Below are 24,343 nucleotides of genomic sequence, written 5' to 3'. Positions count from 1 at the left end.
TCCATACCATAGTCAAATTTTACATTTATGAGATACAAATACATGTGTGTGTGTGCGCGCACACACACACACACACATACACACACATTTGACTCTAAGCTTCAGAAGAGGTTATAAATATTACATTTTTGTATTACTATCACCTTGCATAGAACATGGCACTTGTCGGTCCACATATGTTAATAATATTAACTACTGAAAGTATGGTCCATGGACCACCCGTTTGAGCACACTTCTGAGAGCTTATTAAATGCTGAATTTCAGGCCCCACTCCAGACCTACTGAATAGGAATCTGTACTTGAACAAGGTTTCCAATTTATTCATTTTCACATTAAAATTCAAATGTACTGGTCTTCAAAGCTAGCAATCAAAATGATCTCTTTTGTAAACATATTTTAAGCTACAAGATAAGTTACATTATCCTTTGCCTATATTGTCAATTAATTCTGAATATTTCCCTTTGTTAAATTTGTTATACTGATGCCAAACTTCTGATATTTCCCACAGAAATATGAAAAAGATCTTGCTAACTGTATGTAAATGTAGATGAGAAAAGAGGAATATGGAGGAAGCCCCCAATATTGATTCAAGCAATTAATTCTACCTATAATTCAAATCTCGACTGACACTTTGCCACAGGTACATGACATATTTCCATTTGTGATATTTATCTCCATCGAATATGCAATCAGCACTCTGGAGGCAAAAATAAAATTAAACAAAAAAACCTGTATCTAATTAACATGAAGTAACTGACTTCAAACTCCAATCCAATTTATAACCATAAGCCTGTCATTATTTCATTGCTTTTAACTAAACCACTCTGATAATCATAATGGTATTATTTATCACATATATGTTACTCCAATGTAATGGCAACATTTAACCTCAGAAGAACATAAATGTACATGTTATACACTGCAGTCAGATATCAATAGCAATTATATAAAACATTTTTAATAGGAAATAGATTTACTTTATTATAGGCTATTTGAAAAAGAAATTTTTTTTCAATCTCGAAACAAAGTGATTTTATTAATAGAAATTTATTACCAAAGGAAAAAAAATAAAATAAGATAATTCAATAGATTATATTCTGTATACTTACATATGGTGCTACTTCTAAACACATTACTGATTCAATATTACAGGACAGTCTTACATTTTCCATCATTATTATGATGAAATTGATATCATATTACATGTGTTATTTGACAAGTTGAATGGGCAATTAGGGAATAAACAATAAATACTAAGATAGTCATTTCTAGATACATAAAAATCCATCCCACATACATAGATAAAGGAGATGTTAAATGTACACACCTTGGGATTGGCTGCTCAATGTCAAATGGCAGAAACTCAGACATCAGTGAGACTACATTTGAAATCTCCACCCATTCTTGACACATTGGTAAAATGTTCACAAGCCTATCCATCCTATAAGTATTTATTATACCTCTAAACTTCCCATGTGAGTGGTAGTCTCTTGGTTTATACACATGCCTCAGGCACTGCTTTGTCTTTTTTAAGGTAAACACTTCACCACAAACACCAGGAGTGCTGCTTCACTTGCCTTTGGATTTCCCCAGTCTAGACTTCAGCCTTCTTTAACTTTCACCCAGCCTTGCTTGCTTCTTTTATTCATTTCTCCTCTTAATAACAGGAACAAAAACAGCCAATCCCTGCTGCTTTCTTATAAGACACACATGTACATTCATGTGCACATGCTGTGACCTATGAGGTCTCGGTGCCTGGACACTTACTCAGGTACATTTTAGCAGGGAAATTTGATGTCTGCTGATAAGGTAACACTTTTAGAGAAGATCATTGTAGTCATCATGGCTTAAATTTGTAATAGTGACTAAAATATTTCACTGCAATTCCATCTAGGTTATTAACATTATTTTGTTGATCTTTTGTGCACCACCTTGAAGATAAACACACAGTCTGCATTATTTCTCTACATTTTCACAAGGATCAAAAATTGAAGCAGATTATTGGAGGAAGGACTGAGATGAACATACACTATACCTCATTCATGGAACTCATGATCTTGAAGTTAGTGGATTACTCACTGTAAATCTCCCCTTCAAGAAAAAAAATAACATGAGGTTTTTATTGTATCATTACGAAAATAAAATTCTGGAGAAAATATCATTTCAAACAGTAGCTAGTGAAATTACAGGCTTTGAAATTAGTCTCACCTGCTACCAATTAGTTTTAGGCTCTTGAGAAAATGACTTGAAGTCCCTGTTCCTGTTTAAATGGTTGTACTAATAGTCATGTTAAAATATAATCACTACTGTATGATACTGGAAAATGTAGCTTCCAATATATAATATGTTTATGAAATATATGCCCTCAGAAATGGATCTATTAATGGATTAGTGTAATGCTGATTGATGGATTGGTAGGTTAATTGCATATATCAACAATGAGTCTGTAATAAAAGACATATTATCCCCTTTTCTTGCATTTGTTATGTGTTCCTCTACCCATTTAATGCCCTGTATTGTCTGAGGCTATACAGAATCCTTCCACAAAGCGAGCTATCAACACTTGAAACAGTACAGACTAGGACCTCCTAGTCTCTAGAACTGTAACATAATCTCTGAGAAAGCAACAAAATAGGCTGACACTGAATTTATCTTATACAAAATGGAGAATGGAGATTATGGTAGCACTCATTCTACTAGATGATTATGAAGACTAATTGAAATTACACATTTGCAATATTTACATTATCTACAACAACAAATCAATAGTATTTTAGTGCTTAGGAAATGGCAACTATCATATGTTCAAATAATTTCACCAAGTACATGGTGCATGACAGCCTTGTGGTAAAAATGAGGTTTGCAGAGATTATTGATTTCTTCTTGGGCACGTCCCTTAAGGATGAAGTTTTGAAGATCATGCCAGTGCAAAAGCAGACTCGCGCTGGTCAGCTACCAGGTTCAAGGCTTTTGTCGCCATTGGGGACTACAACGGTCACGTCGGCCTGGGTGTCAAGTGCTCTAAGGAGGTAGCCACTGCCATCCGAGGGGCCATCATCTTGGCCAAGCTCTCCATTGTGTCTGTCCGGAGAGGCTCCTGGGGGAACAAGATGGGCAAGCCCCACACAGTCCCCTGTAAAGTGACAGGCCGCTGTGGTTCTGTGCTGGTGCGCCTTATCCCTGCCCCTAGGGGCACTGGCATTGTCTCTGCCCTCCTGCCCAAGAAGCTGCTGATGATGGCTGGTATTGATGGCTGCTACACTTCAGCCAGGGGCTGCACTGCCACCCTGGGCAACTTTGCTAAGGCCACTTTTGACGCCATCTCTAAGACCTACAGCTATTTGACCCCTGACCTCTGGAAAGAGACTGTGTTCACCAAGTCTCCTTACCAGGAATTCACTGACCATCTTGTGAAAACCCACACCAGAGTCTCAGTGCAGAGGACCCAGGCTCCAGCTGTGGCTACCACATAAGGGTTTTATACAGAAAAAAAATAAAAGTGGATTAAGCCTGCTTAAAAAAAATAAATAAATAAAGTTATCAATATCAACAGAATGAATGAATAATGTTTTTAAGCAATTAATATATAAAAGCCAGGTACTTTCACATGAAATAGTCAATTTAATTTTCAGAAAGTCATCGTGGGTTTAGAATTGTTTTAAAGCGACTGAACAGTCCAACCCAAGTATTTTTACATATAACTTCTATCAGACAATTAACAAAACTATATCACAAAATGAAGTTCATTGCTTGGAAGCAAATGAAAGGGAACCGACTTTACCAAATTCTTTCCCCAATGCTGGTATACTTCTCATTTTTCTGAGAAATCTCTCTATATGCTTGTTCAGTTAAAATTTAACATAACTTGATGAAATATAGAGAATCTATCTCATGGGTAATAATACATTTGTAATTAGTATTAAATAATTTTAAGAAAAATTGAAGACATTTCATTTGACTTCTTAATCAAAAATACTGTTTAATTGCAATTATTTTTAAATTTGAGTGTCACATTTCTGACATATATTATCAATGTATTTTGAAATTTGGGAGCAACACATAATCTATTTTAGGTTGAAAGCCATTAAATAATTTTCCTTGAAGCAGTACTGTTTATCCAGTCATTTTTTTATTCAAGCATTTACCAATTTATTATTACCTTTGGGGACTGTTTTGGATGTTTCAACTCAGGTAAACACAGTTGTTAATTAATCATACTATGATTATTACACTCGATATCACTATGACAGAATTATGATTAAAATTTCTAATTATTTGAGTTTAAGAAATATTTTCTAAGGTTAACTTAAATATTCTTGATGAATTTGAATGAAACACTGCAATTTCTGCAGAAGACAGAAAAATTCTATGAGGAAGCAACCTACACCCTTTGGTTCAAGTGTAAATATACTGTATCCTCTATGGTAACCGTAAGTTACTTAACCAGTCTCCACAATTGTGTAAGGAAATTCTATTGTTTCTATCTTGATTTCTCTATCTGTATCTGTCTATCCATCCACACTCACTCTAAGCCATGAAGGATAATTTGCTTATCTTGGCCAGGTTGTGATACATACTCATTAATATTATTGCTATAAAAAGTTAATATATGTTATTATATAGTAAATTATATCAATTTTCCTGAATTTAGGAAGGTATGTATGACCTATTGTGGTGAAGGCTCCATGAGTTGCTAAGAAGATGTGTATTCTGTACAATTAGAGTGGAATATTCTGTTAGGTTTAATTGATCTATGGTGTTATTAAGAAATATTATTACCCTGTTAAATTTCTTCCTGAATTAGCTGTCTATTAATGATAGTTGCATATTGAGGTCCTCTACTATGTTGGTATTGGGATATGTTTCTGATTTGTTTTCAAGTAGATCTTGCTTTATGAAATGTGGTACACTTGTGTTTGGTGAATGTAGATTCATGATTGTGATATTCTCTTGCTGCATTGCTCCCTTGACAAGTAAAGAAGGATATTATTTGTCCATTTGATTACTTTTGATTTGAAGTCTATGACCAAAGTGTTTTAAAGCAATAAATTAACAATAAATTAAACAATAGAAAATTCACCAGCACCTGGAGACTGAACAACACACTTTTAAACAAAGAATGGGTTGTGAAATAAATTATGAAGGAAGTTGTAAACTTTATAGAACTGAATGATAATGACAACACAATATAACAAAACTTAGGGGAAAAAATGAAGGCAGTCCTAGCAGGAAAATAAATCTATAGAACTTAATGCATTCATATGAAAGACATAAAAATACCAAATTAATAACAACCATCATTAGCAAAAACAGATATTGGAAAAATAATAACAATCCAACACTAAGAGCTCCAGATGGAAATAAACGATTCAGATCAGAGCAGAAATTATGAACTGGTAAGTCAGAAAACAATTAATAAAATTTATAAAATGAAAAGCTGCATTTTTGAAAAATAAGCAAAATTGATAAATCCCTGGTCAATTTGATCAAAAATTTTTTAACAAGATTAGAAATCAGAAGGGAGAAGTTATAACAGATACCAATGAAATTAGAAGAATCATCAGGACATATTTCCAATACCTGTACTCCACAAAATGGGCTTACCTGGAAGAAATGGATGGATTCCAAGATACGTACCACATACCAAAACTAAATCCAAGGCAGATGTATCTCCTAAACAAATCTATTGTATCCATTGAGATTTAAAAATATAATCAAAAGTAATACCAAAAGAAAAATCCAGGACCTGATGGATTCTCAGCCAAATTCTACCAAACCTTCATCAAAGAAATTAAACCCCATTTTCTCAAGCTTTTTCACATAAGTGTAGAATTGGAAATGCTCCCCAATTCTTTCTGTGAAGCTAGCATCACCCTAATGTCAAACCAAGACAGGGATACAAAAAAAAAAGAAAATTAATTAATTAATTTTTGAAAGAAGCTAAAGAGATGAGTGAGTGGATAAGCCACTTGCCTGCAAAGACAAAGGACACAAGTTCAGTTCCCCAGGACCCATTTAAGCCACATGCACAAGGTGGTGCATGCATCTGGAGGCTCTGGTGCATCCATTCTCTCTGTCTCTCCTCTCTCTCTCTCTCTCTCTCTCTCTCTCTCTCTCTCTCTGCCTTTTTTGTCTCAAGTTATAAATAAGCAAATAAAATTAAAAAAGAAAATCATGGACCTGTATCCCTGATGAACTTAATTGCAAAAATCCTTAACAAAATTCTTGTGATCTGAATTCAACAATACATCAAAAGACTTATCCACCTTGATCAAATAGGCTTAATCCCAGGGATATATGGATGGTTCAGTATATATAAATGGATAAATGTAATGCATCATATAAATAAACTTAAGCATAATAATCACATGATTATTTTAAGATATGCACAGAAATCCCTTAACAAAATACAATACCACTTTATGATCAAAATTATGGAAAAGTTAGGCATAGAGGGTTCATATCGCAACATAATAAAAGGTATATACAAACCACCTAAAGTCCAAATAATACATAATGGGGAAAGACTCAGGAAAAGAGGTGCCCACCCTCACTACTGCTCATCAACATAGCAAAAGTCCCAACTCAAACAATAACACAGGTAGGTGAGTTATATAAAAGGAATAAAAATTGCAAAGGAAGAATTCAGACTTGCAGATCACATAATACTACACATAAGTGACCCAAAAGACTCTATTATAATCTTCTAAAATTGATAAATTCCTTCTGCAAATTGGTAGAATACAAAATCAATACACAAAAGTAAGTAACCTTCCTATATGCCAAAGATAAATATAGGGAGAATGAAAATAGTGAGGTTATCCCAGTTTTCAATAGCCACAAAAAATCAAATACCTTGTAATAAGACTAATCAAGGAGGGCTGGAGAGATGGCGTAGCAGTTAAGCGCTTGCCTGTGAAGCCTAAGGACCCCGGTTCGAGGCTCGGTTCCCCAGGTCCCACGTTAGCCAGATGCACAAGGGGGCGCACGCGTCTGGAGTTCGTTTGCAGAGGCTGGAAGCCCTGGCGCACCCATTCTCTCTCTCTCCCTCTATCTGTCTTTCTCTCTGTGTCTGTCGCTCTCAAATAAAAAAAATAAAAGACTAATCAAGGATATGGTAAAAACATAAAACCATTCAAGGGAGAAATTGAAGAGGATATGAGAAGATGGAAATACCTTCCATGCTCCAGGATAGGTGGAATTAATCCCCATCTGGTTGTCCTGCATCCCCAATAATGAAGGCCTCTTCAGAAAAGGGGCAGGGGTGAGGGAAAAGATGGTACTAACATGTGATGTTTATATGCAAAATATGTCCATATCTGATAATAAAAATTAAAAAAAATAAAAAGGGAATTCCACCAAAAGCAATATACAGATTCAATGCAATACCAATAAAAATCCAGCTCATTCTTCACAGTGATAGAAAAAGTAATCTCAAAATTCATATGGAATGGCAGAAGGACTCAGATATCCAAAAATGTCCTCAGTAAAAGAAATATCTCCTGAGGTCTCACTGTAGGTGATCTACAGGTATATTACAAAGCCATAGTAACAAAAACAACATGGTTCTTGCATGAAAACAGATGCATAGACCAAGGGAAGAGTATTGAAGAACCAGCCCTTAGTTCAGGTAACTACAGCTACTTGATCTTTGACAACAGAGCCATCAACACACAGTGAAGAAAAGACAACATTTAAATAAGTGATGCTGTACAAACTGTGTAACCACATATAGAAAAATGAAACTATACTCACTCCTCTTACCATGGAAAAAATTCAATATCAAATTGTTAAAGATGTCAATATAATACCTGAATTTTTCAATCAAATGGAATAAAATATAGGAGGTACTCTCCATGATATAGTAGTAGGGGAAAACTTCATGAACAATACTCTGGTAACACAGGAATTTAAACAGTCACTCAACAAATGGGATATCATGAAGTGAAAATGCTGTTGTATAAACATACATGCCATAAACAGCGCCAACAGACAACCCAAAGATTGGGAGAAAGTCTTCACCAGCTATACCATTGACAGAGGCCTAGTATCTTGAAACCATAAAGCACTCAAAAACTAAGCAAAAAAAAACAAAAAAAGAAATAAAGAAAGAAACAATCCACTCAAAAATGGGGCAAAGAACTGCACATAAAATGTTCAAATAAACAAATACAAATGTCTAGTACTCACTTAAGAAAATGCTCAACATTCTTAACCATCAGGGAAATGCAAATTAAAGTAAATATGAGATTTCACTTTACACCAGTCAGGATGGCAATCATTAAAAACATCAAATGGCAAGGATGTGGGGAAAGAGGAACCCTCATTCACTTGGGAGGGCAAAAATGTACAATCACTATGGAAATCAACATGGAGATTCCTGAAAAAGATGAAAATAAATGTACCACCTGACCCAAATATTCTGCTACTGACATCTACTCTAAAGGCTCCACTCTTCACTGTAGAGATACTTGCTCAGCCATGTTTATAGCTGCTCTATTCACAATAGGTAAGAAATGAAATCAACTCAGATATCCATTGTTTGATAAATGCAGAATAAATATGTGGTACATTTACACAGTAGAATTCTTCTCAGCACTAGGCAAAAATAAAACATTAAAATCTGTAGGAAAATGGATGGACCTGGAACAGATCATAATAAGTGAACTCATGCCAGCACAGAAAGACAAAACCAAAAAACAACAACAAACAACAAGAAAGACAAACACCACATGTTCTTCCTCATTTTTAATTCCTAATCTGGAACAGCTTGAGTTGATGGAATATCTGAAGGGCAACTTAAGGCCTAGACAATGGAGATGGAAGGGCTTGGGGGGAGTGGAATGGGAAGACAGTGGGGGAGATATACACAAAATTAAAGCCAAAATGAATTAATAGCTTAGAAACCCTTCATCATTTGATAGCTGACTAAAAGATATAACACTCAATATGAGTATGGGGTGATTATCTGGTAAGACAGGCCCTGAAGAGAGTGGGATAAAGCTTAATCCTAAAACAACTGACTCTGTCTTGTCACTTCCAGTACCAGAAATCAGTTGTAACCCACATTGAGCTGTTGTTCAGAGAGACCTAATAGGTCTTCAAAACATGACAGGCTTTCCTCAAAACACTTGATTACCCACCTGAGGTATAAGGTAAGACCCTATTATTGAAGAAAGATACCACATGCTGATTGCAAAGAACACTGAGAGATCCAGCTAGAATCTGGATGAAAGCTTTCCCCAGATGGTTAGCTCATATAGTGCTGTAAAGCACTACAGGAGTTGCTGGGGGAAATGGTCAACAATGTTATGAGCAAGCAGGTTACATTACTATACAAAAGCAACTAGACTGACAAGATGTACATATCTGTGTAATAATGGCTCCCAGCTTAGGTGGGTAACCAATGGCTGTCTTGATTTGCTAGGAGATCTGCCCAGTGGAAAGGAACCCATGGCTGGAACTGGTAAGCAAGTCAGAAACATATGGAGAACAGGATCATGGACTACAACAAGAAGATCCCACTAGTATTTGGCCAAAAGAGAGGCAACACCATTTAAATTCCCCCTAAATGAACTTTATCCTCTTTAACTTATGCTGATTTCACACTCTGTTGGAGAATCTGTGTTTCTTTTACAGAAGGCAATAAGAACCAAGGACAACCAAAATCTATCAACAACACAAGAATAGATAGGTGACTCTTTCTCTCAGGAGATGAGCCACCCTTTGCACATCAGCTAGGGCCTATATAAAACTGCAGAGGAACTGATAAGATGAGCAAGTGTACTGCTTCCAAGGCAAGTTTGACAACCTGTGCAAAGGTGATGGAGACAGACAGTGAGGCTACTCAAAACATACCAGGGCAGAAATCCAGACGCTTCTGAAAGTTCAACACTAAAAACAAAACAAAACGAAACCAAAAAAAGGATTTAAAACACATTCACCATAGTTCACAGAATTTTGCAGAAGAAGGGTTGGAAGGATTATAAGAGCCACAGCATGGAAGGAAATATCCAGAACCCACCCCCACATTGACTAAATGCTGTTTTCACAAATCATAACCCATAACCCCATGGTGAATACCAGTAATCTCATTGAGGAGAGCCTTCAGAGGAATGGGCTCAGGGAGGAGGGAAATGATGGTACCAACACATTATGTGTCCACACAAAGTTCTACTTAATAATAAAAAATGCTATTATTTACAACAATTTTACTTTAAGAAAAGGAAAATATATAAATAATGTGGCTTAACCTCACCTAATTAGTTAAATGCTTCTGGGATAAAACTAAGAGTTTCCCTGAGGAGAGATTAAAACATAGAGAGAAAGAAAGAAGAGAGAGTATTCTCAAATTACAGTAAAGCTATACTCCAATAACCTCATCATAAGTTGAAAACATTGCAAGGCAAAATTTACTTTTATTGACTAACCTATGAACTTAAAAGATCTTAGCAATGTAGCATGCTGTAAAGAATCACAAATTTACATCATGATCATATAGTTGACAGGAAACTAGCTTAATTTTCATGAAAGCACAATATACTTTCAAATGCCTTAGCAGCATATATATACAATTTTGAGGGAAAGTGAGCAATAACTAGTTTGGAATATTCCTAAGGACAATGGGTCTTTTTAAATTTAATATTATATCATATAATATATTACTTGTCTAAAAGAGAGAGACCCTTAATAAACACAAGTAAAATATGTTTGTGGCAATAATTCTTCATTCTTGGGTTAAATTTAAAAACTTACTAGCACATTGACATAAAATTTTAAATGTGCTAATAAACATAATTTAACTGGACAAATTAGAGGGGTAGTTATTAACCCAGAAATTAAGCACTGTTTGACAGCTGTTTTTACCTTTATAGTACACAAATTCCTCTTTTCATAACTGCTTTGTTTATATTTCCCTTTCATTTTCTTCTTTTTAATTTTTGAATATATTTTATTTATTTTTACTTATTTCACAGAAAGAAAGAGGGTGAAAGAGAGAGAGAGAGAGAGAGAATGGATAAGCTAGGGCCTCCAGCCATGGCAAACACACTCCAAACATACGGGCCACCTTGTGCATCTGGCTTAAGTGGGTCCTGGAGAATCATACCTGGATCTTTAGGCTTTGCAAACAAGCGCCTTAACTGCTAAGCCATCCTTCCAGCCCATTTTATTTTTAAATATTTTATTTTGTGAGAGAGAGATAGTTAGCAAGAATGGGTGTGCCAGGGCCTTGAGTCACTGCAAACAAAATCCAGACACATGTACCACCTTTTGGATCTGGTTTACATGGGGAATCAAACTTGAGCCCTCTAGCTTTGCAAGAAACTGCCTTAACTGCTAAGCCATCTCTCTAGCCCTCATTTTCTTCTTAAACCTATATGCTTAAAAGATAAAGTTTTCTAACTGATAAAAATATATCTGAAGCTCACATTCTTTTGAAACTAAGAAAAATGTTACATTTATTTGAACAGATAATATTTTCCACTTAATTAAAAAAAATAATAGCAATGACTATCTTAGATAAACAAAAGTTGGATTTTTAGCTAGTCTAGAAAATGTGCTCCACTTGTGAAATGAACACAGGGTTAATGTTGGCTGCCAGAGTGAGGGAGGCCCATATCACAATAATACAGCATGTACAGATAATAAGTTTAGGTTTATAAATTGTACCAAATGTCTCCATGTTTACATGTTTTTCAAAACCACATTAAAGGTATTATGCTACTTCCCTGATGAAATAAATAAGAAGCTCCAACTGCAGGGATATATATTTTCTTTTACCCACTGTAAGGCTTTACTCTGTAGGGAGTGTGGTTCCACAGAAGTGGGGATTATGACATATTTTTAATCAGAGTTCCACTAATTAATCCCACTGGAATGGTATTTATGAGAGAAGCAATATATTCCTTCATTAAAATCCAACCAGTAATTCTCACTTGTATTTGCATAACAGGAGGTGAAGGTTCACAAAGTTGGCACCCAATATGGTATTCAAGGCAGAAAAAAAAAATCAGAATAGAATTCAACATAAACATGATTCAGATGACAGCTTGGAATTGACAAGGATATAAGACTTAGTTTTTTTCTAATAAATTCCACTTGAATGAAACCATTTAATTGAAATAAAATGTGTCACTGATTTAGTAGTACAATTGCATCAGTATGAAATTTAATAGTAGCATTTCTTTTATTAAAAATCAACAAGGGGGGCTGGAGAGATGGCTTAGCGGTTAAGCGCTCGCCTGTGAAGCCTAAGGACCCCGGTTCGAGGCTCGGTTCCCCAGGTCCCACGTTAGCCAGATGCACAAGGGGGCGCACGCGTCTGGAGTTCGTTTGCAGAGGCTGGAAGCCCTGGCGCGCCCATTCTCTCTCTCTCTCCCTCTATCTAGCTTTCTCTCTGTCTCTGTCGCTCTCAAATAAATAAATAAAATATTTAGGGCTGGAGAGATGGCTTAGCAGTTAAGCGCTTGCCTGTGAAGCCTAAGGACCCCGGTTCGAGGCTCGGTTCCCCAGGTCCCACGTTAGCCAGATGCACAAGGGGGCGCACGCGTCTGGAGTTCGTTTGCAGAGGCTGGAAACCCTGGCACGCCCATTCTCTCTCTCTCCCTCTATCTGTCTTTCTCTCTGTGTCTGTCGCTCTCCAATAAATAAATAAATTAAAAAAAAATATTTAAAAAAAATCAACAAGGGTAAGCATGTGGATAACACTTCTCAATAAAATTGGTACATAACGTTATTTCTGTGTCACATTGCTATAATATAAAATAAATGCATGATTGATTACTCTTAAGTTACAAACTAATTTCCAACCTTTTCAATTAATATGATGACCATCTAATTTGCACAGCAGCAATCCAGTTACAAGAAATACTAGTTGATGGCAGAGCATGTTCTCAGTGGTAAAGTACTTGCCTATCATACACAAATTCCTGAGTTTGATCACCAAGCACAGGGGAAAATATCATTTGACAACTTAAAAAGAAAGAAAGAAAATACCTTAGGTAGTCAATGTACCAAAGTGTTAGAATCATCCTGTAAGAGATCACAAGGAATAGTACAATTTGTAAATTACTTCCAAATGTTATCCACAAAAGTTCCTAATATAAAAAATTTCTGAAAATTATATCTCCTTATAAAACACATTATCTGTATAAACGCAGCCTGGAGCTCATTTGAAATGCATGAAATGCTTATATACAATAAAATTTTAGCTTAACAACCAAATATTGTAAACCCAGGACAGAAGAAATACCTGAGTAAATGGGTTTTGAAATCTGAAATAAAATCTTTTGGTTTATTGAAAAGAAAAAAAAATGTGTCATCTATTGATTGGAATTATCAGAAAGATAACCTCCTAAATGAATGCTAGCTTGTTATGAAGTCATGAAGAATGTTTCATATATGTGTATATATATATATATATATATATATATATATATATATATGTGTGTGTGTGTGTGTGTGTGTGTGTGTGTGTGTGTGTGTGATGTTAAGCTGGATAAGCGAGAGGGAGGATTGTGGAGGTGTAAGATGGAGGGGAGGGGATGGTGAAAAAAGTATAGATTTAATATATAAGAATAATATAAAAATAAACAGAGTTATGAGTTAAAAAGAGCAAGAGTGAGAAAGAGAAAGGATTGGTGCACCAGGGCCGAGCTACTGCAATCAAACTCCAGACTCTTTCATCATCTAGTGGGCATGTGAAACCTTGTGCTTGCCTCACCTTTGTGAGTTTGGCTTATGTGGGTTCTGGAGAGAGAGCAAATATGAGTCCTTAGGCTTTGCAAGCAAGCACCATCTCTCCAGAGTTGTACCATTTTTAACTGAAGAAAAACGGCACAAAATAATATGAATAAAACATTGTAATCAGTGGAAAGTGGTTGTACAATTGATAAAAACAAGAACATAAAATACCTCCTATATTATGATTTTAGAGTTAATTAACCATTCTCTTTCAAAAATGACTTTAATATTGTTGATACAGTAACTTTTTCACTACAACCAAATAAACTTAAAATCCAAAACAAAATCCACTCTAACAACAAAAACTTTCGAGCTCACATCTCAGTAAAACTTTTCATTTGTATTATATTATAAAAATAACATTTACCATGTAGGTATATTTCAGAAAAGTCATAATGAGCAAAATGTGTTGTTCAGCAATAAGCCTTCCATTAAAGGAAGAAAAAAATCATTATTCCCTTGGATGTCATCTTCAAAGTCTTACTGATCTTTATACTCCTTGCTTAGGTCTATCATCTACTAGATGCTTAATATAGGCTTGGGAAATGATTGGATAAATAGATAATTATTAATTTTATATGATGACAAACTTTTCTGTTACAATCGTTGTTTATTTAATTTCCAGATATGTTATATATTGTAATATTTGAAAGCATACTATTCAACTCTCTATTAAATTATATTGTTGATTAGGAATGATAGTGATATATTTTATGACATTTTTCAAATATATCATAAGTTTCTATAAAATATTTTTTAAAACCTCTCATGTGGATCAGTTCTTCAGTATTTTGAAATGTATGCACATTTTAAAAGGAAAGAATTCTCAAGGTGTTTCTTAATTTAAAATATAATAGGTATATCATGACTATTTTCCTACATTTTAATACTATTTTCATACATATATGTACAAATGTACATGCACACACACATAGATACACACAAAACAATTGAGGTAAAGTGTAATAACATAGTAACCAAAGGGATGTTTTGGAAAAGCAAATGATAACAAAACATATTGCTTGTTGAACCTTTTGTCCAAGGTAATTTCCTAGAAAATCAACCAAGTATCTGACAAGTGATGAATATTAATTTCTTTATCTATTTTTAAAGAACACAACCAAGTGGGCACCACAAAAATATCTTCTCCTGTATAACAGAGTTGATCCTAACTTTCCTTCTTTCATGCTTACAAAATGAAAGCTTTTCTTATCATTTTGAAGAAAATTTGTGGCACAAACGTTTGCATCATCATTGTAAGTCAATTCAGCACACAATATTGGATTTTTACAACACCTCCAGAGAACATAAATAGATTGCACATAACCATGAGTCTAAATGTTAAGAAATTACATGGATGAAGTACATGTTATGACTCTCCACAGAAGAAAAGCAATGTGCACACTAGCCCAACTTGTTTTGTATACAGGGAAACATGAAGTTCAGAAGTAAGATGGAATTGGATCTCATGTGGACACAAGTAAAATACATTGGCAGTTTGAACAGGCATAGGACAAAGTGCTCTAGCTCCTTTCACTAACCCATGGCTTCAGAAGGCAGCTCTACTCATACAGGAACATTTGCTGTTCCACCACTGAGAAGTACCAGGCTCAGATATTGTATCTCTTGTCCTTTCATTGAGTGGTAAAAGTCAAACAAAATCTCATCTCCAAATTTAACAAACAGTTTCACAAGCTTACCCAGACCTGATTTTTTTTTTTTATCTTGCCACTAAGTAGTAGCAGAAAAAAAAAAAAATCAGTCCCTTTATTGGATGGCCACAAACTCAGTGTCAGAAGTTGACTCTGATATAACAAATGTCAAATCCTCTACTGATAGAAGAAAATCCTAGTAAGTGTTTTCTACTCCAGTAAAATAGATCAAATACCAAGAATAACTGAATAAATCAGATAAAAAGTAGAATGACAGGCTGGGGAGATGACTTAGCGGTTTAAACACAGTTTAAACACAGTTATTTTAAAAATTTATATGGAAAGGCAAAGTACCATTATGATATAAAACAATCTCACTGAAAGTGAAGGAAAGCTATATTCTTTTGCTTACTATAGTAAACAGAGTATTGTTGTAGAGATGGATATATATCAGTGTAACAGAATTGAGAACCTAGAAATATACCTATGGAAATATGCTCAATTTACTTTAAACAAAGTTAAAACAATAAAAACACTTCAGTGATGATAGAAAGAATTTTCTATAGATAAATGATCATTTCAACACCATAAAATCAATTTCAATTTTAACCTTAAAAGTTAAAATCCTCTAAACAGATTCTTTGGCCTTAATTAAAAAGGTAAAACTTTTAAGAAATAAAAACCAATTTCTTCAGAATGAACAAACAGTCCAATTGTTTTTAAACTTTATAACCAAAAAAGGAACAATGAATAAATTGAACTTCATTAAAATTTGAATATCTCTCCAACAGATCTTCAGAAGAGTCTGAGAAGTCAAGGTCCTGGTTAGCAGAAAATATGCATAAAGCTCATGTCTGAAACAGCACTAGTATTTAGAATGCACAAGGAACCCACAACAATCAGCTACACAGTAACAAAGGAACCAGTTCAATTTCAAAATGATCAAAACACAGAAATAGACATTTCACTAAAGAAGATACACAAATGGTGAATATGCACAAAAGGCATCCAATATCATTAACCGTTATGGCAACGCAAATTAAAACCATCATAAGATATCAACAAAACCAATCAGAATGTCTAAGTTTTTAAGGCAATTATACTAAATGTGTGCAAATATGCAGGGAGAGTAGATAAATAGTAAATGCATTAGTATTACAATGCAAAATGATGTGGTGTTTTTAGAAACTAGTATGATAGGCTTTTTTTAAACTACAAAAGCACTTATCCTTCAGCAACCGGGCTCAAGAATTTATTTCAAACCAAGTCTAACAATGTCAAAAAGTACATACCATTTATTGAAGCTTTATTTACAAATAGCCTAATCTTGAAAAACTGATTTCCTTCATTAGGTTAATGGACAAAAAGGCATATTATAGAGCTCCCTTTTATATGAAAGTACTCAATAAGATTTAGAGAAGCCCATTGCTAACACACAACAGCTTGGATAGATTTTAATGAAGGAATTATGCTGAATTTTTTAAAAAAGCTAATCATAAAAGCTTACAAGTTATGATTCCATTTATTTTACATCACTGAAAGGTGATGGAACACTTTTATGGTGATTGGTACCCAAAATAATATTTATTATAAAATGTACTGAAAAATATTTTCAGTGTTGATTGGATCTGAATTAGCTCAGCACATTTTTCTAATATAAATTTCTCATTTTTGGTTTATTTTCATTGATTTATTTGAGAGCAACAGACATACAGAGAGAAAGAGGCAGATAGATAGAGAATGGGTGTGCCAGGGCCTCCAGCTACTGCAAACGAACTCCAGATGCATGCACTACCTTGTTCATCTTTCTTATGTGGGTCCTGGGGAATCGAGCCCCAAACTGGGGTCCTTAGACTTTGCAGGCAAGCACTTAACCACTAAGCGATCTCTGCAGCCCCACATTTCTCACTGTTGATATAATTATGGGTGTCATTTACTACTTATTCTGGGTGAAAGATGCAGATAGGATATTTGTAAGCATTTTTGCAACCTCCTGTACATCTACCATTATTTCAAAGTAAAAGTTCTATATGAAGGTGTATATGAAGTCAAGTAATTTTTAAGAGAATATATTTTCTTGTCTTGTCCCTTAATTTGGTGTCTGTGCATGTTTATGGTGTATGCATGTGTTTGTGCAGACGTGTAAGCCTCATGAGCATGTTGCACAAGCCAGAGAACATCAGTTGCCCTCCTATATAGCTCCTGTCCCTTATTTCCCTGAAACAGTTTCACAATGAGCCAAGAGCTCCCAGTCTTCTTTCTGTCTCTACCCCCATAGGCAACTGGGGCTAGAACAAGCTTAGTTATGCTCATTTTTTTTTTTTACTTGAATTTTGAGGATTGAACTCAGGTCTCTAAACTTGTGCCAAAAGTGCTCTTACATGCTGAGTCCAAAGTCTCCCCAGCCCGAAGCCAGGTAATTACAAAATATTGTATATATTCTGATAATTTAAGAAAGAGAAAATTGTAATAGGAATGCTCAAAATTGTTCATTTTTTAAAATTTATTTATTTGAGAGTGACAGACACAGGGAGAAAGGCAGATAGAGGGAGAGAGAGGGGATGGGCGTGCCAGGGCTTCCAGCCACTGCAAACGAACTCCAGATGTGTGCGCCCCCTTGTGCATCTGGCTAATGTGGGACCTGGGGAACCGAGCCTCGATCCAGGGTCCTTAGGCTTCACAGGCAAGTGCTTAACCACTAAGCCATCTCTCCAGCCCGGAATGCTCAAAATTGGCTACAGAGAACACAGAATTCTGTAAAGAATAGGTTAAACAGGTAAAATGATGTGAATCATAAAATATTTAACATATACTTCAATAGGAAAGTGGTTAAAGTTATCTAAAATTCTCTGTGCTTAAATGTGTCTAGTTACCTAAATTTTCCTGGAATATTTATTTTTCCCATTAATTCCAATACACACTCTTAGTATAGTAATCATAAAATAGAATTTGCTGGAACTGCACATTAAAAATGAGTGAGGTAAGATGGGTGTGGTGGCGCACAACTTTAATCCCAGCACTCAGGAGGCAGAGGTTGGAGGATCGCCATGAGTTCAAGGCCACTCTGAGACTACATAGTGAATTCCAGGTTATCCTGGACCAGAATGAGACCCTACCTTGAAAAAAAAAAATGAGTGAGGTAACAAGTATATTCCAGATAATTCAACTTTAAATACCTAACATCCTCTGTAGTCTTGCTTTTCAAAGTGAACTATAAGAATTAAAATGTTTGTGGCTAGTAAACACTTTGATGATACTCAAATCTCTTAAGCATTCTGCCTTAATTGAATGAAAGTTTTTTATATATGGATATGAAAAAGAATGTGCTTTGTCGTCCCAACTCAATATAAATCACTGTCCATGGTGCTATGTTTGATATATTCAGAATTCCAGAGCTGATTGCACTGTAGTTAACTGAAAGAATGTGTATAGTAATATTTGATAGTAGGAATGAAATCAACAGTGGTGCTCAAAATACAGTTTTAATTGTATTTAAAGGGATTTCATAATTATTTAAGTAAGTATAAACAAAGAGAAGCTATTACACAATGATTGCTAGCACAGGGAGAGTCATGTTCTTCAGTGGCAAATTGGAAAGTTGCCCTTATTCCAGTAAATAACCCTCCACACACATACACACATCCATGTTCACAAAAGCAATTCCAGTACAACTCAGTGAGTCACAAGACAAAGATACGAAAGTATAAAGGGGATGAAGTAGAAACAACAAAAGATTTTATCCAAAGGGGAATCCATGGACATCAGATTTGGGAAGAGAAAATGGGGCTGGTGGGAGGAGATTACCAAGGTTTATTTTCTATATTTATGAAAGTTGTCAATGAAAAGTTTAAAAATTTTATTTTGATATTTAGGAAATTGTTCTAATTGTGGAGTAATACATTTTATTTTCTCTGTTTAGATATGTGAATTTTACCTTTGCACAACTATGCTTTTGTTACATGTAGGGCATGGGTTGTTTTCAGTTCTCATGCCATTTCTGTCTCTGACATTTTTAAAAGAGTAACACATGAAGGCACAATATATTATTTTATGGGAAAACGTACACCTTCTAGAAAAGCAGGAGATAAAGTTTGAGTACTGTTGCTGTGGAAAACAAACCTTCTACCCCCTCTTCTGCAAAATTCACTTTCCATTGTAGGATCTACTTCTCTTACTCAGAAGGGAACAAGACCCGAAGAGATAAACTACCCATCTCAGGGCAGCCTAGCCCCAGCTAAAATTATAGTGGAATTAGGGAGATGAAAAAGAGTGCTGCTTCCATGGTGAACCTGATAGCCATCGCCAGAGAGAAGGAGACAGACACTGACAACATGTACCAAAGCCATATTTCTTATTATTAGCCTTGTATACTCATAGCCAACTCTGCTGTAATCCTTTCTTGGAACTCATCTTGATACCTGTAAGCTAACTTTTCATCTTATTTTAGTAAGTGCTTCCAAAATTATAGTATGGAAAAAGTAGAAACAGAGTCATCAGAGATTCTTGGGCCATTTCCATTGAGACTTTTTTGCTGAGGTAGGGGATTCTACCAAGGCTGACCTGGAACTCATTCTGTAGTTCCACGCTAACCTTGAACTCACTGTGACCCTCCTACCTCTATGTCCTGAGTTCTTGGATCAAAGGCATGTGTCACCATGCCTGGCCACTTGAGGTCTTTTAAACATTGAAAAAAAAAATGCAGAGGAGTGGAGGCAGGGAGTAGGTTAATGAAAGTACTTGATCTATCCATAAAAATTTTCAACTTAATAAAAATAAAAATGCATATGTGAAAAATGGCAACATCATTTTTGATAACTTTTAAATATTTTATTGATTTATTTGAGAGAGAGAGAGAGAATGGTCACACTATGGCCTTTAGCAATGTAAACTAACTCCAGATGCATTGTGCCACCATATGCATCTTGTTTACTTGGGTTCTATGGAGTTGAAGCTAGGTCCTTAGGTTTCACAGGCAAGTGCCTTAACATATTTTAAATATAAAAAGGCAGGTGTGGGGCTGGAGAGATGGCTTAGCAGTTAAGCATTTGCCTGTGAAGCTAAAGGACCAGGGTTCGAAGCTCAATTCCCCAGGACACACTTTAGCCAGATGCACAAGGGGGCACTGAAGTCTGGAGTTTGTTTGCAGTGGCTGGAGGCCCTGGTACACCTATTCTCTCTCTCTCTGTGTATGTCACTTTCAAATAATTAAATAAACAAAAAAAATTACAAAAAAAGGGCAGGTGTGAAAAAATAAGGACATAACATTTTTCATGCAAAGATATAAACATCAAACACAAAAAATATAGGATACCCACATGATAGAATGGAAATAGCAATTAAAAAGATGGAAGAAGTTATTTTTCCACCTCTAGAACTATAGGAACACACGTTTTCACTTTGCTATGCTTTGAATTTGCACCCATTCTTTAAGCTTCTTAAAATATTATTCATTCTCATAAAAATGTGCAAAGACCTCAGTGGAATCCTATCATCTATATATCTAGCTAGCTAGCTATCATCTATCTATCTACTATCTATCTATCTATCTATCTATCTATCTATCTATCTATCTATATATCTATCTATCTATCTATCTATTTATCATCTATCAATCCATATATCTAGCATCTACATACTTTATCTGTATTTCTCCATCTCTCCATCTGTCACTTTCTCTCTCCCTCTTTCTTTCCTTCCCTTCCTATTTTCTCACTTTTTTTGTAAAAGTATAGTTGACCTAGAATCAAAACCTCAGTTACTGAATTCACAACTATTCAATTAAATAAACAATGGGGATTAACAAAAGTTGCAGTGCCAAAATGGCAGATTAGTAGCCTGGAGAATATGAACATTTTCTCTAAGATCATGTATATATTTCTTGTTTAAACAATATTTCCCATTGCTTATGCAGTACAGCTTGAGTAGTCTCTCTGAGAATTATATTTAGGTATTGGGTCCAATATGTACAATATTTGCCAAAAAGTTCATTTTGGGTACATGCCATAAATTCACTATTTCCAGTAAGTTATCAGGGCCCTCATAGATTTGAGATATTTTATTGTCATATTTTACCTTTATTGTGTTACACTTTATTGTTTTTATATTTTCATCAGTATGTCTACTTATTTGTTTCAGTTGCTTTTTTGTTCTACCTTGATCAGTTCTTTCTCTGTCTCATCATTCCTTAATTTTCCCCTCTCATTCTCTCACCTTTCTCCCTCCCTCCCTTCCTTCCTTCCCTCCTGCTGGTTTTCAGGAGCCACAAGTATATTAATCCTTGCAAAGTACACTTACTACTATCAACATGAGTTTATATTTAGTAGAATATTTTACTTAGAAAAGATTGACATTGCCAAGGTCAATGGCTAGATCATCTGTAACAAAATGTATCTAAAATCAAATTGGCTGTGTTATTCATGCCATTTGAAAGTGGGAATAGCATTAAATAGCTTTGACTGAAGTGTTCCAGTGTTTCATCCTGGATTGATAATTGACCAGAATCATAGTTGGAACTATGGCCCTTTGGGAAACTCAGTCTTTAAATACACTCGAGGGTGTCTTTTCCTCAGAAAAGACAGAATGCCAAGGGAAATTGTTATATATAAAATGAAAAGGAATGAGCAATTAAAATACATGAACAATGATAAGTTCTCGAGGATTTTCTTGTCATAGAAATTGGACAAGGTCACATAAAAGAAAAAAAAATATTGGCAGTCCAGGCACAGATCCCTCTACTCATTGAAAAGGCACACAGAAGCCATTAACTATGTTTATAGTGCTAACCACACAAGATCCTTTGGAAGAATGCCACACACATTCAGGTGTCTTGCTAACAGAATTTGGCATTCTGGAAATTTGTGAACAGTGTTAACTCTTGCACCTTAATGAGATTTCAGTTACTTGAAAGTTGCCTGTAGTAATAACCATCTGAAAACATTGCTGTTTTCCCTAATTGGTCAAAACATTAACTTTTGTTTAACATTCATTCAAATAAAAAAAAAACATAAAAGAGAAAAATAAAGCTGGAGATAATCAAGTTAAAAAGTCAGTTAATCCTATTATAAGAAAATATCCATTCTCCATTAAAAATATTTTATCAATAAAACTAAAGGCTGAATTGCTCAAATCAATGATAAAATCCCAACTATTAACATTTACAGAGTCAAATTTATTAATCAATCATATATACCAACCCACAGCATTCAGTAAGGCTTGAAGGGGATAAATCTTAGAATGTAACAATTTGTCAGGACAAAGTAGACATGTAGATAACATTATATTTGAGTGAGTTAGATAAGGTAGCATGTGGGAAACAAGAAATTTTAAACAGCCTTCTATTATGATTTGCTAATGGGATTGATTTTAATGGGTCCATAAGAAAATATAAAATAAATTTAAAATATATAAAACAAATTTTAAATATATAAAATAAATATGAAATAAAATATAAAACAAATTTAAAAATATTTAGGAGTATATCCAACTTGTATTTGGAAAGAAAGAAAAAGAAAAAAATGAAAGTTTAAACTGGGATAATATAACTAGAACATAAAAGATGAGATAGACAAAATATTGGTGTGAATAAAATAGGACAGATTTTATGAATGGTTAATAAGGGAGTGAAGATAGAGGTCAAACAAGAATTATGCATGAGTCAGGTGTGGTGGAGCATGACTTTAATCCCAGCACTTGGGAGGCAGAGGTGGGAGGATCTCCATGAGTTTGAAAAAAAAAGTAAAGTAAAGAAAAGGAATCATGGATGGACAGACATTCTATGTGTGGCTTCTGGACAGCATAAAATTATAACAATGGCAAATATAATAAGAGCACAAGATTGAAGAAATAAAAAATAATGATGGACATAATTTTATGCATAGGATTTAATTTCATGAATCTATACATAAAATGATATGAACAGAAACATGAAAATATTTACAAAACTAATTTTGACAGTGAATATATATACATATATATATATATATATATATATATATATATATATATATATATATAATATTAATGGAAATAAAATATAAGACTTTACATTTCATCTTACCACAAAAGGAAAAATTAAATTATCTGGAAAAGACAGACTATAAGATAGAATGAATAGAGTACAGTACCTGTAGAGTACAGGGAACTATAGATAGATGTACTAACAAAAATGCTAAACAATATCAAGAGTTGTCCATATATAACATCACAAAGAAAAATCCAAGTTTAGAGGATACCTAGAAAATGTGCTAAACCATAGCTATACTCTTATAAAAGAGTAGGTAAAAATGCCAATTCCATTTTCTCACAGAAATTTTTAACAAAATACAAAATTATGAATTGATATATCATTATCATAACAAAGAAGTTATCTAATACAAGATTAACTAATAAAATTTATAGTTTCATAGCAGGTAGACAAAGTAAACAGTTTAACTGGTATTACACTATCATTATGTTACTGCATCAAAAAAATACACAATGCTGTGGGAAAAGGTTATCTATCCTGTTATAATTTTGGTGTAGCTTGTTCCCCTAAAAGTACATCATTGGAAGCTGAAAGCTGATCTTCAGTGTAGTAGTATTAAGATGGTGAGACCTTTAGACAAGGGGCCTAATTAGAGTTAGTTAAGTAATTGGGTGTGCTGCCCATGAAAGGAATTGATATATTTTTCCCAGTGAATTCATTTCTGTAAGAGAAATGTTATAAGAAGGATAAGACTGGGCTGGAGAGATGGCTTAGCGGTTAAGCGCTTGCCTGTGAAGCCTAACGACCCTGGTTCAAGGCTCAATTCCCCAGGACCCACGTTAGCCAGATGCACAAGGGGGTGCACGCATCTGGAATTCGTCTGCAGTGGCTGAAGGCCCTGGGGCACCCATTCTCTCTCTCTCTCTCTCTCTCTCTCTCTCTCTCTCTCTCTCTCTCTCTCTCTCTCTGCATCTTTCTCTGTCTG

The 24,343-nt window shown here is 34.7% G+C and overlaps 1 pseudogene; it reads left to right on the top strand.

The window, feature by feature from the left end:
• The first annotated feature begins 2,853 nt into the window (after positions 1 to 2,853).
• Positions 2,854 to 3,513, top strand: LOC101595027 (annotated as a pseudogene).
• The last annotated feature ends 20,830 nt before the right edge of the window (positions 3,514 to 24,343 follow it).

This window comes from Jaculus jaculus, chromosome X, assembly GCF_020740685.1.
Source record: "Jaculus jaculus isolate mJacJac1 chromosome X, mJacJac1.mat.Y.cur, whole genome shotgun sequence".
Lineage (NCBI taxonomy): Eukaryota > Metazoa > Chordata > Mammalia > Rodentia > Dipodidae > Jaculus > Jaculus jaculus.
This window is presented reverse-complemented; position numbering and strand designations above follow the sequence as displayed.